Source organism: Cucumis melo, chromosome 10 (assembly GCF_025177605.1).
Source record: "Cucumis melo cultivar AY chromosome 10, USDA_Cmelo_AY_1.0, whole genome shotgun sequence".
Lineage (NCBI taxonomy): Eukaryota > Viridiplantae > Streptophyta > Magnoliopsida > Cucurbitales > Cucurbitaceae > Cucumis > Cucumis melo.
Window position 1 is genome coordinate 26,188,905 of NC_066866.1, and position 15,267 is coordinate 26,204,171.

The following is a 15,267-nucleotide window of genomic DNA, read 5'->3' on the forward strand; positions in this document are numbered from 1 at the left end:
TACTAAATACCAAAACTCGACCACACAACATAAAATTTAAAACGGACCAGTTACGATTCATTAAAAACGTTAGAAACGTTACAAAAAAACAGTTTCGGACCCTATTTTAAATCAGTCACAAAAGTTTCAACAAAAAACTCAAGTCATCAGTTCAAAATCACAAACCAAATATTCTGACAAAAATACATAGCGGAAGCAATAAGAAAACCAGACGCGTCCATATGGCCTTCACGCGTCCTTCCTGCCTCTCGTCGGTCTGCCCCTCGCTGTGCCCTTACCTGAAAAGTTTAAGAAAAGAAAATGGTGAGTATAAACATACCCAGTAAGGGACCCACTACTGGGCCCGTTAGGGAACAACAGTTAACTTCCTATTCAGGGGTACCCTACTTAACAGTCTAGTGGTTCCGTAGAACGCACATATCAGTCTAGTGCTCCCGGAGGATGCACATATCAGTCTAGTGCTCCCGAAGGATGCACACATCAGTCTAGTGCTCCCGAAGGATGCACACATCAGTTTAGTGCTCCCGAAGGATGCACATATCAGTAAGGCACACTACCCCATAGATGAAGCTAACCGTTACCCCTCAGTCCATACTAAACCGTCTACATCAGTCATACCCCATCAACACTCATATTACAATTTCGCCATAGGCTTTGCCAGTCAGATAGTACAGATTTAAACAACTACATCCTCAGTTGCCATACGCGTAACCGTAACTTCAAGGTCCATCGACATGCAATTCCAATCTACCACGTAGCCCGTTAACATAACCACACTATACCGAGCATCCAGCATCGGGGTCTACTAGCGAGTAACTCCTTATACCCGATAGCGCACAAGTTACAACTAGCGGTCGCGTTACTCTTACATCAGACAAGAATATAATAACAATACTTAAAAGTCAAACACACATATACTTATTCGGTACAGTTACTAACGTGTAATCCCCTGTGGATTACTACGTTTCCAGCCTCGCTCCGAGGTCCAGTAGTAGGAAAAACCCTTACCTGAAACTCGGTTATGCCCCTCGATCGAGTCCACGCTCAACGGATCCACCTAAACGAAAACACGAAGGTTTTAATCGAAGATACTAGTAGAAGTCATTTTAAATGGTCCTAAGCGACATCCGTTGACTTACCCGAGGAAAGGAAAACTATCTCCAAACAAGCCTGCCGCAGAACCCGAGAACTTAAACGTCAACTCCTTAATACCTTCAAGGGATGAAAGATAGGACCAAAGCTTATTCCAATATTCAACTCGAATCGGATATGGCAACATTAGGGAATTCATCAAAAACAATCCTTACCGAAGACTCACCGTGACCCGAAGTGGAGGGAGGAAAATATGGCTTAGGTGGCTCGGTGAACAGGGAGCTCGGCTTGGCTTGGAGGTGAACGGCTCGGCTCGGCTCGGCTCGCGGCTTGGGTTGGCCGGCTCGCGGCTCGGCTCGGCTTGGATCGCTGCTCGGCTCGGCTCGGTCCTCGGCTCGGCTCGGCTCGGTCTTCGGCTTGACTCGGCTCGCGGCTTGACTCGGCTTGGGGCTCGGTTCGGCTTGGGGCTCGGCTCGGACAAGGATGGCGGCTCGGCTCGGACAAGGATGGCGGCTCGGCTAGCTCGGCTCCACACAGCCGGCTTGGAGCCGGTTTAACTTCCACACCACCCGGCGGCGGAACACACGGCGGCGATGGCAGAAATGGCTTGCCCGGCTACTTACGTCGATGCTAGTGTTACGACGGCCGACGCCGTACCACCGAGGCAGAGACGGCCGATGGCTGGCCGTGCACGCGGAACCCAGAAGAAGAACGGTCGGGGATGGCTGTCGCTGGGTGCTTCCCGTCGGTGAGGTGCGGATGCAAAAATGGGCGGTCGACGAAAGCGTGCGGATGGCTTATGTGTTCGTCGGGTAAAGAAGCTGAAGAGAAGAAGAAGAAGAAGAAGAAGAAGAAGAACGGCGGCGTCGGGCGGCTGTCGGGCGAGGAAGGGAGAAGAAGAAAGAGAAGAAAAAATTTCACGGGGGGGGGGGGGGGGGGGGGGGGGGAACGGCGCGCGCGGTAAGTAAGGTTTCTTTTTTTTTTTTTTTTAAATATATATATATATATATATATATATATATTAAGTTAAATAAATAATAATAATAATAATATTTAATAATAATAATAATAATGATAATAATAATAATATAATAAATAATAATATTAATTAATACTAATGTAATAATAATGTTAAATAACAATAATAATAATATTAAATAATAGTAATAATAACAATAATAAATTATAATAATAATAATAAAAGATAATATTAATATTAATTTATATATAAAGATTATAATAAATATTAATGATAATAATAATATAATTACTATTATATTATTATTATATAAATTTACAAATATTAATTTCAGAATTTCAGAAATAAATCCAAAATTTAAAATTCCCGAAAAATTACACAAAACGGTAAAAGTTTACCTCGAAAATTCGGGGCGTTACATATCCTATTAACAACATCATCACAAGATGGTAACAATCAAATCTTCCCTCTTGCTTTTTTGTTATTGTAGATTTTGGAAATGATGCATCGTGGATATTATTTTTTTTTTAGAAGATACAAGTTAGTTTTTTAGAGCGAGATAATTTAGTCATTGTTTCTAATAGCCATCTTAGCATCCCTAAAGGAGTTTTATGAGTGTTTCTTGATGTTGAGTATTGTGTGTGCACAAAACATCTCTTAAATAACTTGAAACTCCATTTTAAGGATCCACTACTTGATAAATATTTCTTTAGTTGTGCTTATCCCTACATCATTGATGAATTTGAGTACCACATGAGATGGTATGGAGTAAGTTTGTCCAAATATCAGAGATTATCTTCGTAATGTTGGTTTAGAAAAATGGTCTCGGACATATTCACGAAGATGAGGGTACAGAATGATAAACATCAAATTGTGCAGAAAGCGTAAATTCAGTCTTTAAAGATCTCAAAGAACTACCTATGGTTACCATGCTTAGCTCAATTAGAGATGTATTGCAAAAGTGGTTTTATGAACGAAGTAAAGCTGCTTTTGCAATGAATAGTTGTTTGACTTCTTGGGCTGAGAACATGTTGCGTTTAGAATATGAAAAGTCAAAAAGTTTATTGGTAAGATTTTTGTTTTTTTGTTTTGTTTTTTTTTTTTAATGTTTGTATCTTGAACAAGCACAGATAGATACATATAGATTGTTATCTTTGTTTATTTGTACCTATCTATACCTATTTATGCATATTTTTTCTCTCTCTTTTTTTAAATTTTCCTTTATTTGTCTTATGTATTAGGTTGATCCAATTAGTATCACTGAATACAAAGTAATGGATGGAAATCAACAATTCATTTTGAAGTGAAACTTGGGATCTTGCAGCTGTCAAGTATGAGACACTGAGAAAAGTCTATGTGCACATATGCTCGCTGTTATACAGATGCTTAATTTAGATACGTATTCTTATGTATATGAGTTTTATTGAACATTAGGCTCAATCTATTTGATTTTTCCCAAGCATTATAAAAAAACTATCATCATCACTACTAGCAGCTGAAGTAACTGCAATAGGTTTCTCACTTAAGAGTGCCAAATGATCAAGATCCAAAACTCCAAGATGGAATCAGATTTGTTTGCACCAATCAGAGAATTTGAGTCCATTAAACTTGATTATAGATGTAGAATGCGAATGAATAGAAACGGGACTAAATGATGCAATTACAAAATAGATATGCTTATGTAACGCTCCGAAAATTTAAGGTAAAATTTTTTTTTCTCGTTTTATGTAAAGTGCAAGTTGATATAATAATAATATAATATTAATTATATTATTATTATTAATATTTATTTTATTTGTTATAATATTAATATTTGAATTATTATTATTATTGAATATTATAGTAATATTATTAAACAATAACATTATTATTACATAATATTAAATTATTATTTATTTAATATTAATATTATTAATATATTATTATTATTACTTTATTATTATTATTATTTATATTTAATATATATATTATTATTTATTTTAAATTATTAATATTATATAATTATTAAGAATTATATATATATATATATATATATATAATAAAAATTATTATTTTTTTTTAAACAAACCCTACATTCGCGCCGCCCCCCTCCCCATCGAAATTTTCTTCTTCGCTTTCGCTTCCTCCTTCTTCTCCACCACGCGCCGCCCGTCCATTTCCTCTTCTTCCTCCATCCTTCGCCCGACCACCGCGCCCGTTCGCGCACAGCCCATCTCTCCCTCTTTTCTTCTCCTTCTTCTTCTTCTTTACAGCCCCTCACCAACGACAGCAGACGTTCGTCCGCCGCGGCTCCCCATCCATTTCCGATTTCCTTCTCGGCCTCACACAACGGCAGATCTGCCGCCGCTCGTCGCCGCTCCACGAAACAGCCAGCTCCGTCTCCATCTCCCGTAACGCCTCCCAGCGTCGTTTCGCCACCGCCGCCGTCGCCGGAAGAGAGAAAGCCCTCCAAAAACCGTGCTGCCCGTTTCGCCCAACCCGACCCGGTTCCAAGCCAACCCGACCCGGTTCCAAGCTGACCCGACCCGAAACCACTTCCAGCCGAGCCGAGCGAGCCGCGTGAACCAAGCCGAGCCGCGAGCCGAGTGAGTCGAGCCGCGAGCCGAACCAAGCCGAGCCGCGAGCCGAGTGAGCCGAGCCGCGAGCCGAACCAAGCCGAGCCGCGAGCCGAGTGAGCCGAGCCGCAAGCCGAGCCGAGCCGAGCCGAGTCGAGCCGAGCCGAGCCGAGCCGAGAACCAAGCCGAGCCGAGCCGATCCGAGCCACCTAAGCCTTCCTTCCTCCACTTCGGTTCACGGTGAGTCTTCGGTAAGGATTGTTTTGATGAATTCCCTAATGTTACCTCGTCCGATTCGAGTTTGAATGTTGGATTAAGATATGGCCCTACTTTTCTCCCTTGAAGGTAGTACAGGGTTGACGCTTAAGTTCTCGGATTCCGCGGCAGGCCTGGTTGGAGATAGCTTCCTTTCCTTGGGTAAGTCAACGGATGTCGCTTCCGACCTTTTTAAACGACTCCTACTAAAGTCATCAACTAAAACTTTCGTGTTTCGTTAGGTGGATCTGTCGAGCGTAGATTTCGATCGAGGGGCATAACCGAGTATCAGGTAAGGGTTTTCCTACTACTGGACCCCGAGTCCAGGCTGAGAACGTAGCAATCCACAGGGGATTGCGCGTTAGTGACTGTACTGAATAACTGCATGCGTGTTGACTGTTAAGTACTGATATTATATTTTGTCTGATGAAAATATACTGTGACTGCTATTTGTGGATTGAAAATTTTATGTTGATAGACCTTAAAGTTACGGTTTAGTATGTAGTAAAACACTGGTCTGGATGTGGTTCATGGAATTTGGACGGGGATGGACAGTGAGTCCGGTTTTGGTTGGTTAGTCGATTGGACCTAGGGTTTTCTCTATTGGTGTGCGAATCGGAAAGGCATATACCAACTGAGGAGGTAGATGTTTAAACCTATACTATCTGACTGACAAAGCCTATGGCGGGACTATGATATGAATGCCGTTTGGATGTGACTGATGTAGACAGTTTAGTTTGGACTGAGGGGTAACGGTTAGCTTCATCTATGGGGTAGTGTGCCTTACGGATATGTGCGTCCTTCGGGAGCACTAGACTGATATGTGCGTCCTTCGGGAGCACTAGACTGATATGTGCGTCCTTCGGGAGCACTAGACTGATATGTGCATCCTTCGGGAGCACTAGACTGATATGTGCGTCCTTTGGGAGCACTAGACTGATATGTGCATCCTTCGGGAGCACTAGACTGATATGTGTGTCCTTCGGGAGCACTAGACTGATATGTGCGTCCTTCGGGAGCACTAGACTGATATGTGCATCCTTCGGGAGCACTAGATTGATATGTGCATCCTTCGGGAGCACTAGACTGTTATGTAGGGTACCCCCGAATAGGAAGTTAACTGTTGTTCCCTAACGGGCCCAGTAGTGGGTCCCTTACTGGGTATGTTTATACTCACCCTTTCTCTTCTTTAACTTTTCAGGTAGGGGTACAGCGAGGGGCAGACCGACGAGAGGCAGGAAGGATGCGTGAAGGCCATATGGACGCGTCTGGTTTTCTTTCGCTTCCGCTATGTATTTTGTCAGAATATTTTGACTTGTGATTTTGGACTGGTGACTTGACATTTTATTTTGTGATTTTTTTTGAATTATTTAAAATAGGGCCCGAAACTGTCTTTTGTAAGGTTTATAATGTTTTAATGAATCATATCTGGTCCGTTTTAAATTTTATGTTGAATGGTCGAGTTTTGGTATTTGGTAGTGACCTCAGCTTAGTCCGGAAAAGTTGGGTCGTTACAGCTTATATATTATTGCTCTGAGAAATAAACATAAAGATATAATACAGATTCATATAACATTGAATAATCATTAATTTATACATTGAAGTTCTTCTTTGGAAGGCACAATAATATACAATATTTATACTTAACTGATGCTAGATTTAGTTTCATATAATTGGTAATTTAAATGCACAAATTAGATACATTAGTTTATCTTTGGATATGCTAATAATATCTAACCAAACACCTCAATTAACTACCATAAGATTCAAAATTATAAAACCATTAATTACCTTTGGGCAAATTAAATGTTTTATAATAACAAAAATCAATACACTCATGACAAATCATTAATGTTTCATAATATAATCTCATTCATTAGCATCAAATGAACATGAGTAGTTAAATCAACTTTAGTTTGATGTTTAAGGATTTACAAATTTGGCCACTTTGGTGACTAACAAACTATTCATAACATAGACATCATGATAAAACAATTCTAATTAACCACAATAAGATTCAAAATTATAAAACTACTAATTACCTTTGGACAATTTAAATGTTTTATAATAATGAAAATCAATAAACTCATAATAATATCTTTATGTTTCATAATATAACATGATTCATCATTATCACATAAATATGAGTAATTGAGTTTAACCTTAATTTGATATAACAATTGAATTTACTAATTTGGCCACTTTGGTGAGTAAAACTATTCATAATATAGATATTATATTAAAATAATCACAAATAATTATGTCCTTAATTTGCAAAACACTATCAATAGGACATCTATAAGACTTACTAATTTGGTCACTTTGATGACTAACAAATTATTCATAACATAGATATATTGCAATAAAACAATCGCAAACATTGATAATTAAATTAATGTAACTTTAATTTGATACTTATAACACTTAGTAATTTTGCCACTTTGGTGACTAACAAATTATTTATACCATAGGTATCAAATAATCACAAGCAAATACATGCTTTAGATTATTTGTGATTTAAACATAAGGCATAAGTACAATAAAACATAATTTATTGTACCAAACTTTATGGAATTCAAACATGCATAATTTATTATATTTTAAATTTAAGCAACTCGATCATGAGAAAAATAGTAGCATTAATGAAGTAATTAAGAACGTAATTAAATCTGGGATAATTTTAAATCCAAGAAAAAAAATTTTGAATCTTGGAAAACTCTAATCTTGATAGTCTGATTATTTTGGGTCAATTATCTCTTGGTGATATCTTTATCTTATTTTTGTTTATTTTATTTTTCTTTTTATAATAAGAAGATAAAAGATTTTCCATGATAAGAAAATGGGCATTTTAAAAAATATAACAAAACGGCAAAATATTTACACTATAAAACAATTCTAAAAACAAAAAAAAAGCTCACAGACCCACAATGGAAAATACCAAAAATGCCCCATCAACAAAGCGTGGAATATATTTGGTAACGCGGGTAATATATTTGGTACACAATCGTTTAAATTTGGATAGCCAAATCTAAACTATTTATTTTTTCATATCGTTTAATTTGGTTACACGATTGTTTAGATTTGGTCGTTTAGATTTGACTACACGATCATTTAGATTTGGGGTTTATATTTGGCTACTCCAAATCTAAACGATTTCTTTTTCAAAATTTGGTACACGATACTCTAGATTTAGCTAAATGATTTTTTTCAAGATTATTTATACATGATCTTTTAGATTTTGTTATCATAATCTAAACAACGTAAAAAAAAAAGGAGGAAAAGAATAAAGACGATGCATGTAGCGAAAAAAGAGAAAAAGAAGGACGATAGAAAGAAATTAGATTTGGTTACCCAAATCTAAATAAAAGATTTTTCATAATAAGATAAAAGGCTTTCCATGATAAGAAAAATAAAAGATTTTTCTTTTTCATAATAAGAAAATAAAAAAAATTAATTTATAAAACTTATTTGTTTTTCTAATTAAGTTTAATTTGATATCTATAAAACATAATAATTTGGTTAATTTGATGGCTAACAAATTATTCATAACATATAGATATCGAATAACATGATTTTCAAGTGATTTTAATCTTAAGATTTTCAAAAATATTAATATTGTAAATAATTTTATCAAAACTCTCATTTAATCTAAACAACATAATTTAAATCACTAGGATAAATTGATATTTTAAAACATAACATATGCATAACATATAAAATGTAATTAACATATGATCATCAACTTGAACATAAACTAAATATATGCATACTAAATATAGTAATTTTCGAAAAATCATCAAAAATCTAAAATTTAATTAGATTTTTGTTTGAATTATATTTTGGCAATATCTTAATTTTCATTAGATTTTAATTTCTTTAATTGTGGATTAGAATATTGATTTAATTCATTGATGATGTTCCAAAGAAAACATTGAAATTGGTAGGATGGATATGAAAATTTACTGAGATATTAATTTCTTAAATTACTAATTCTTTATTAAATTAGAAACTTTAATTACTGAATAAAGTATTAGAAACTTTAATTACTCATTAACATTGAAGAAAAGAAAAGTGTGGCCGGCGGTGGAACAATCACTTGATTAAATCATTGAGGAAACAAAATAATGTGGCTATATTTAAATTTCTTTCCTTCCTTTCGGCTTTCAATAAAATTCAAATTCTCAAAGAATCTTTAATTCAAATGATAATCGATAATTAAAGAACCTTGATTTAAATTTAAGAAAACATGTAGCGGAAACATAAAAACAAATTATTAATAATTCATGTAAAATTACAAGTTCTCAATCAAGACTCTGATACCACATATAAGCTTTAGTTTCATGATTATACAATAAAATCTTAACATTGTATATAACAATAATTGCCAAAATCTTTGAAATAGATAATTTTACAAATTGAATTTAGTTAAAGAACAACATACCTTGATCCATGAATAATCTTCTTGAAGAATTGTGTTTCTCTCACTTGCCTTCCTTTTTAGGTTTCTTGATGGGAAGAATAAACTATTTAATGAGGCACTGAGAGGACCGATCCCTAAGGTTCTATTTATAGATTCCACCCATCATGGTGTTTAATTAGGATATTATCTTTTAACTCAATGAACCTAATAAAATAATAGGCCCTAAAAGAGATAAATAACATATAATGCAATTGGGTCACATTAATAATAATATTATATTTAAAATAAATATAGCAAGAGGTAGCTCGCCTTAAAGAAGAGGAAATGTGACATTCGCTGATAACTTGTAGAAATACAAATTATTATAGCCTTTCAGGTAGAATAATGAAGCCTTAATACATAAAATTTGAAGAAAATATGTAGGAATGTAAGAAAATTGGGCAAGTTGTGCATTGCAAATCACAAAAGAGCTTTATGCCTATTTGTCGCGTTGTTGTCGTCTTATTGTAAGATTTTTTGCTAGAAGGACTAGCTCAGCGATAAAATGTCAAGCGAGGAACGTACCAAAGCTAAGCGAATAGAAGCACTAGAAAACAAAAAATTGATTGGCACGAATACTAGTAAAGTTGAAAAAGGACTCCTGCGAACGCAGACACAACTTTATCAAAATTAATTAGAGTCTATGTTGTCCTTTCACATCACAACTCGCCTATAAATAGAGGCTTTCTTTCACTGCCTGTGTGAAATTTGGCAAAATATGGAGAGCAAGAGCATTTCTTCCATCCATTTCTTTATTTTAGGATTGAATCTAAAAGAGAGAGAGAAGTCACCAACCCTTTTCCCTCAGTATAAAAGGCAAAAATTAGAGCCAATGAGTATGAAAATTCATACTTCACAGCTTGCCTCATTTTCTTGTATTTCATTTTACATTTGATTAGCATCGATTTGTAAGATTGACTTTATGGTCGAAAGGCCTAAAATTTTATTTATAACATTGATGTTTTCCTTCTATCATTCTCTCATATTTTTTTCTCTATAAATTTTATGTACATTTGATTGATTGTTTGCACAATGTAGGGAGTTAACACCATAATCTGGTTGAATGCATTATAAGTCTTGTTTAGCTAAATACGATCATCAATACCTTATCTTCTTCGAGAGAAAGGCTAAAGTATTTATTGTAACGACCCAACCTTTCGGACTAAGCCAAGGTCACTACGTACTACTACGACTCGACAGTAAAACACACAACTCATAAAAGACCTATTACGATTAATTAAAAACATTCAAAATATCACAAAAACAGTTTCGGGCCTTATTTTAAATAACGTTCCCAAAAGTTCCAAAATATAGTTCATAAAATCATCAAAACAAAATAACCAATCAAATGTTCTAACCAAGACTCCATTTAATTCTCAAAAGAAATAGAAATTAACAAACACGTCAGCGGAAGCATAAAGAAACTAGACGCGTACATATGGCCTTCACGCACCCTTCTTGCCCCTCGCCAGTCTACCCCTCGCCATACCATTACCTGAAAAGTTTAAAGAGAAAAAGGGTGAGTATAAGACATATCCAGTAAGGGACCCACTACTGGGCCCATTAAGGTAATAATAGTTAGCTTCCTATTAGGGGGTACCCTACATAACAGTCTAGTAGTTCCGTAGAACGCACACATCAAACGAGTGATCCCGAAGGATACACATATCAGTCTAGTGATCCCGAAGGACACTGTGCCTGTAAGGTACGCTACCCCATATACAAAGCTAACCGTTATCCCTCAATCCATACTAAACCGTCTGCAACAGTTACATCGCAAAAACGTTCAAGTTAACGGTTTAGTTATAAGCTTAGTCAGTCAGACAGTTTAGGTTTAATCAACAGTCTCCTCAGTTGCTGTATGTATATTTAATTCACACGTCATCGTGACATTTCCTTAAATCCAGTCAATTAGTTAAATCATCACTTTGTAAATTCACCTGACGATACTTCGTCTCAGCTCAAACCCTAGCACTTCTACAGGAAGTCTATGTTATACATAATGTCTATATTATGCATAACAGTCGTATTCAGTCTATAGCACAGTTTTACGGTGTATACACAATCTACACATGAGTTTTCGAACTCCTAGTCCTTTCCACGACATAACTCCATAACCAGTATCCCGATAACTGACTTCAACTTTACATGACATTAAGATTTTCATAATCCATCGACATTACTATTCCAGTTAACAGCATAGCCTCCCAACATAACCACAATACACAGAACATCAGGGCATCAGTGCCCATTAGCAGAACAACTCATTAACGTAAATAAGTACATAGGCTACAACTAACGATCGCATCACCTTTAATCAGTCAAGAGTGCATATAAGTGATGTTTTCTAGGTAAACATGCATCAATCAATTCAGTACAGTTGCTATTGTATAATTCCCATGTGGGTTACTATGCTCCCAGTTCCGGTCTGAGGTCTAGTGGTAAGAAATCCCTTACCTGAACTGTAGCTAAAATCCTTATTCAATTCGACGTCCAAACGAATCCACCTAAACACAAACATAAGGGTTTAATAATGACATCACCAAAAATCCACATTACAAAACGTTCCAAAGCAACATTTACCGGCTTACCCAAATAGAGGAGAGTTGGCTCCAACTACACTTGCCGTAACACCCGAGAACCTGAGCGTCACCTTACTAACACCTTCAGGGGATCAACAGTTAACTCAACCAATAAGTTCAACATTTTAATCCGACATTTAAACTCACATTGACTATTGAAAACGTTAGGAATTCCTTACATTGTCCTTACCAAAACTCACGGGGACTCAACACGGATAGAAACGACTTACGCGGCTCGGTGAATAGAGAGATTGGCTTGGAAAGAAGGCTTGGCTCGGGTCGACTCCTCGACTCGGCTTAGTTCTTGGCTCGTGGCTCGGATCGACTCAATGGTTCGCAGCTTGGTTTGACTCAGGTCGGCTTGGTCGGCTCGGGTCTATACGCGGTACAAAACTACAGGCGTGATGGTTGCGTTTCGCGGATGACTGACGGCGGCACCGCGATGAAAAATAAGGTGCGGCCCGCTCGACTGAGGGTAGAAGCGGTCGGCGGCCACCGGGTACACGAGACGGAGAGAGAGCATTAGAGATGGCGGGCTTGCGAACAATCGGATGACCGATTTAAAGGACCTGTCGACGGCTGGCCGTTCGCGGGCAGAAGACGGAGACGTGCGGACGGTGAAGAACGACCGAGCTGGAGACGGAGGAGCCGACGGTGATGCAGAAATGAAGAAGAAAGAGATGGAGGTGGTGGATGGTGGCGTCGGGTGAAGGAAGGAGGAAAAAGAGAACTCGGGGGGGGGGGGGGGGGGTGGGGGGTGGCGGCGCGAGAGGGGAGAATAGGTTTAGTTTTTTTTAAAAATATATATATATAAAATAATAATAATAATAATAATAATAATAAAATATAATATAATTTATATTATATTATCATTATTATATTATATTATATCATATTATTAAAATTTATACCCTTCGTTTTCTTTTTCTTTTCTCTTCTAAACCAAACAAAATTTAACACCCAAAATTTTAAATTCCCGAAAATTAACATAAAAAAAATGTTAAAACTTATCTCGAAATTTTGGGGCGTTACATTTTTCCCTCCTTAAGGAACTTTCGTCCTCGAAAGTTCTATTCCTCGAACAATTCTTGATAACGAGCTCTCATGTCATCTTCTCTCTCCCATGTAGCCTCTTCAACCTTGTGATTCCGCCATAAGACTTTAACTAAAGGGATCTCTCTATTTCTCAACATCTTTACCTCTCTAGCCAACACCTCAACTGGTTGTTCTGAATTGCTCAAATTTTCATTGATCTCCAATGGCTCGTAATCCACTACATGGGATGGATCTGTCACATACTTCCTCAACATAGAAACATGGAACATGTCATGAACTGCTGAGAGTGATGGCGACAACGCTAAGCGATATGCCACAGGGCCAATTCGCTCTAGAATCTCAAACGGCCCAACAAAACGGGGACTCAGCTTTCGTCTCCTTTCAAATCGTAGGACACCTTTCATAGGTGCTACTTTCAAGAACACCTTGTCCCCCACATCAAACTTAAGATCTTTTCGTCTCCCATCAGCATAACTCTTTTGTCTACTCTGTGCAGTCTGCATACGTGATCTAATTTTCTCTATCGCTTCGTTAGTAGACTGAACTAACTCAGGACCTATCAATCTCTACTCACCCACCTCATCCCAGCAAAAGGGGATTTACAACATTTGCCGTACAAGGCCTCAAATGGTGTCATGCCAATGGTAGCTTGAAAACTGTTATTATAAGCAAATTCCATCAAATGCAAGTGAGAATCCCAACTACCTGGGAATTCTAATGCGCAAGCTCGCAACATATCCTCTAAAACTTGGTTCAGATGCTCAGTCTGACCATCAGTCTGTGGGTGGAAGGCTGTACTAAAGTCTAACCTCGTGCCCATAGCAACCTGTAAACCCTTCCAAAACTTGGAAGTGAAATGGGCATCTCTATCAGAAACAATCGACACTGTCACTCCATGTAGTCTCACTATCTCACACATGTACGATTGTGCCTACTTACTAGTAGTATAAGTGGATTTCCCCGGAATGAAGTGTGCTGATTTGGTATGCCTGTCAACACTAACCCAAATCACTGTAAAACCCCTCAGAGTTCTAGGCAATCCTGTAATGAAATCCATGGACACGTTTTCCCATTTCCATTCAGGTACGCTCAAGGGTTGTAATAAACCTGCTGGTTTCTGCCTTGGTGCTTTAGCCTGTTGGCACACTAAGCATTTACTAACAAATTCTGTCACCTCTCTCTTCATATTACGCCACCAGTAAACTCGTTTCAGGTTCTGATACATCTTCATACTATCTGGGTGCATGGAAAATGGGGAACCATGAGCCTCAGCAAATAATTATGTTTTAACCGCACTGTCTGCTGGCACCCAAAGGCGCCTCTCAAACAAAAGCCCACCATCAGAGGATATGGAGAACTCAACAGCTTGCCCTGCTTCTGCTAGGCAACGCTTCTCAACCAAGTAAGGATCGTTACTCTGATCAACAATGATCTTCTGTCTCAAAGTCGGCTGCACCGTTAACTGAGCTAATTGCGAAGTAACTGCCCCTACTGACACTGCAATCTCAGCTCTCTCAAAATCTCGATACAATGGGGCCTATCGGGTAATAAGTGCTGCTGAATGTGATACCTTTCTACTAAGAGCATCAGCTACCACATTCGCCTTGCCTGGATGATACAATATCTCACAATCGTAATCCTTTACTAATTCAAGCCATCTTCGCTGCGTCATATTCAACTCCTTCTGAGTGAAGAAGTATTTCAAGCTTTTATGATATGTAAAGATCTGTATCTTCTCACCATACAAGTAATGTCTCCGTATCTTTAGTGCAAAGACTACCGCTGCCAACTCTAAATCATGGGTAGGGTAATTATGCTCATGACTCTTCAACTGACGAGAAGCATAAGCGACTACCTTACCTTGCTGCATCAGAACACAACCCAAACCTTTCTTAGAAGCATCACTGTAAATCACAAAACTCTCTGAACCATCAGGTACAGTAAGAACTGGTGCAGTGATGATTTTCTGTTTAAGGTTCTGAAAACTATCCTCACAGGCCTTACTCCAAACAAAAGGGGCTCCCTTTCTGGTCAACTGAGTAAGAGGAGTAGCTATATGGGAGAAGTTCTCCACAAACCGTCGGTAATAACCTGCTAAACCCAGAAAGCTACGAACCTCACTGACTGTGGAAGGTTGGGGCCAACTGGTGACTGCCTCTATCTTAGTTGGATCCACAGAAACACCAGCTTTAGAAACCACATGGCCTAGAAAGGATACCTGCTTCAACCAAAACTCACATTTTGAGAACTTTGCATACAATTTATTAGCTAGAAGGGTTTCTAGAACCA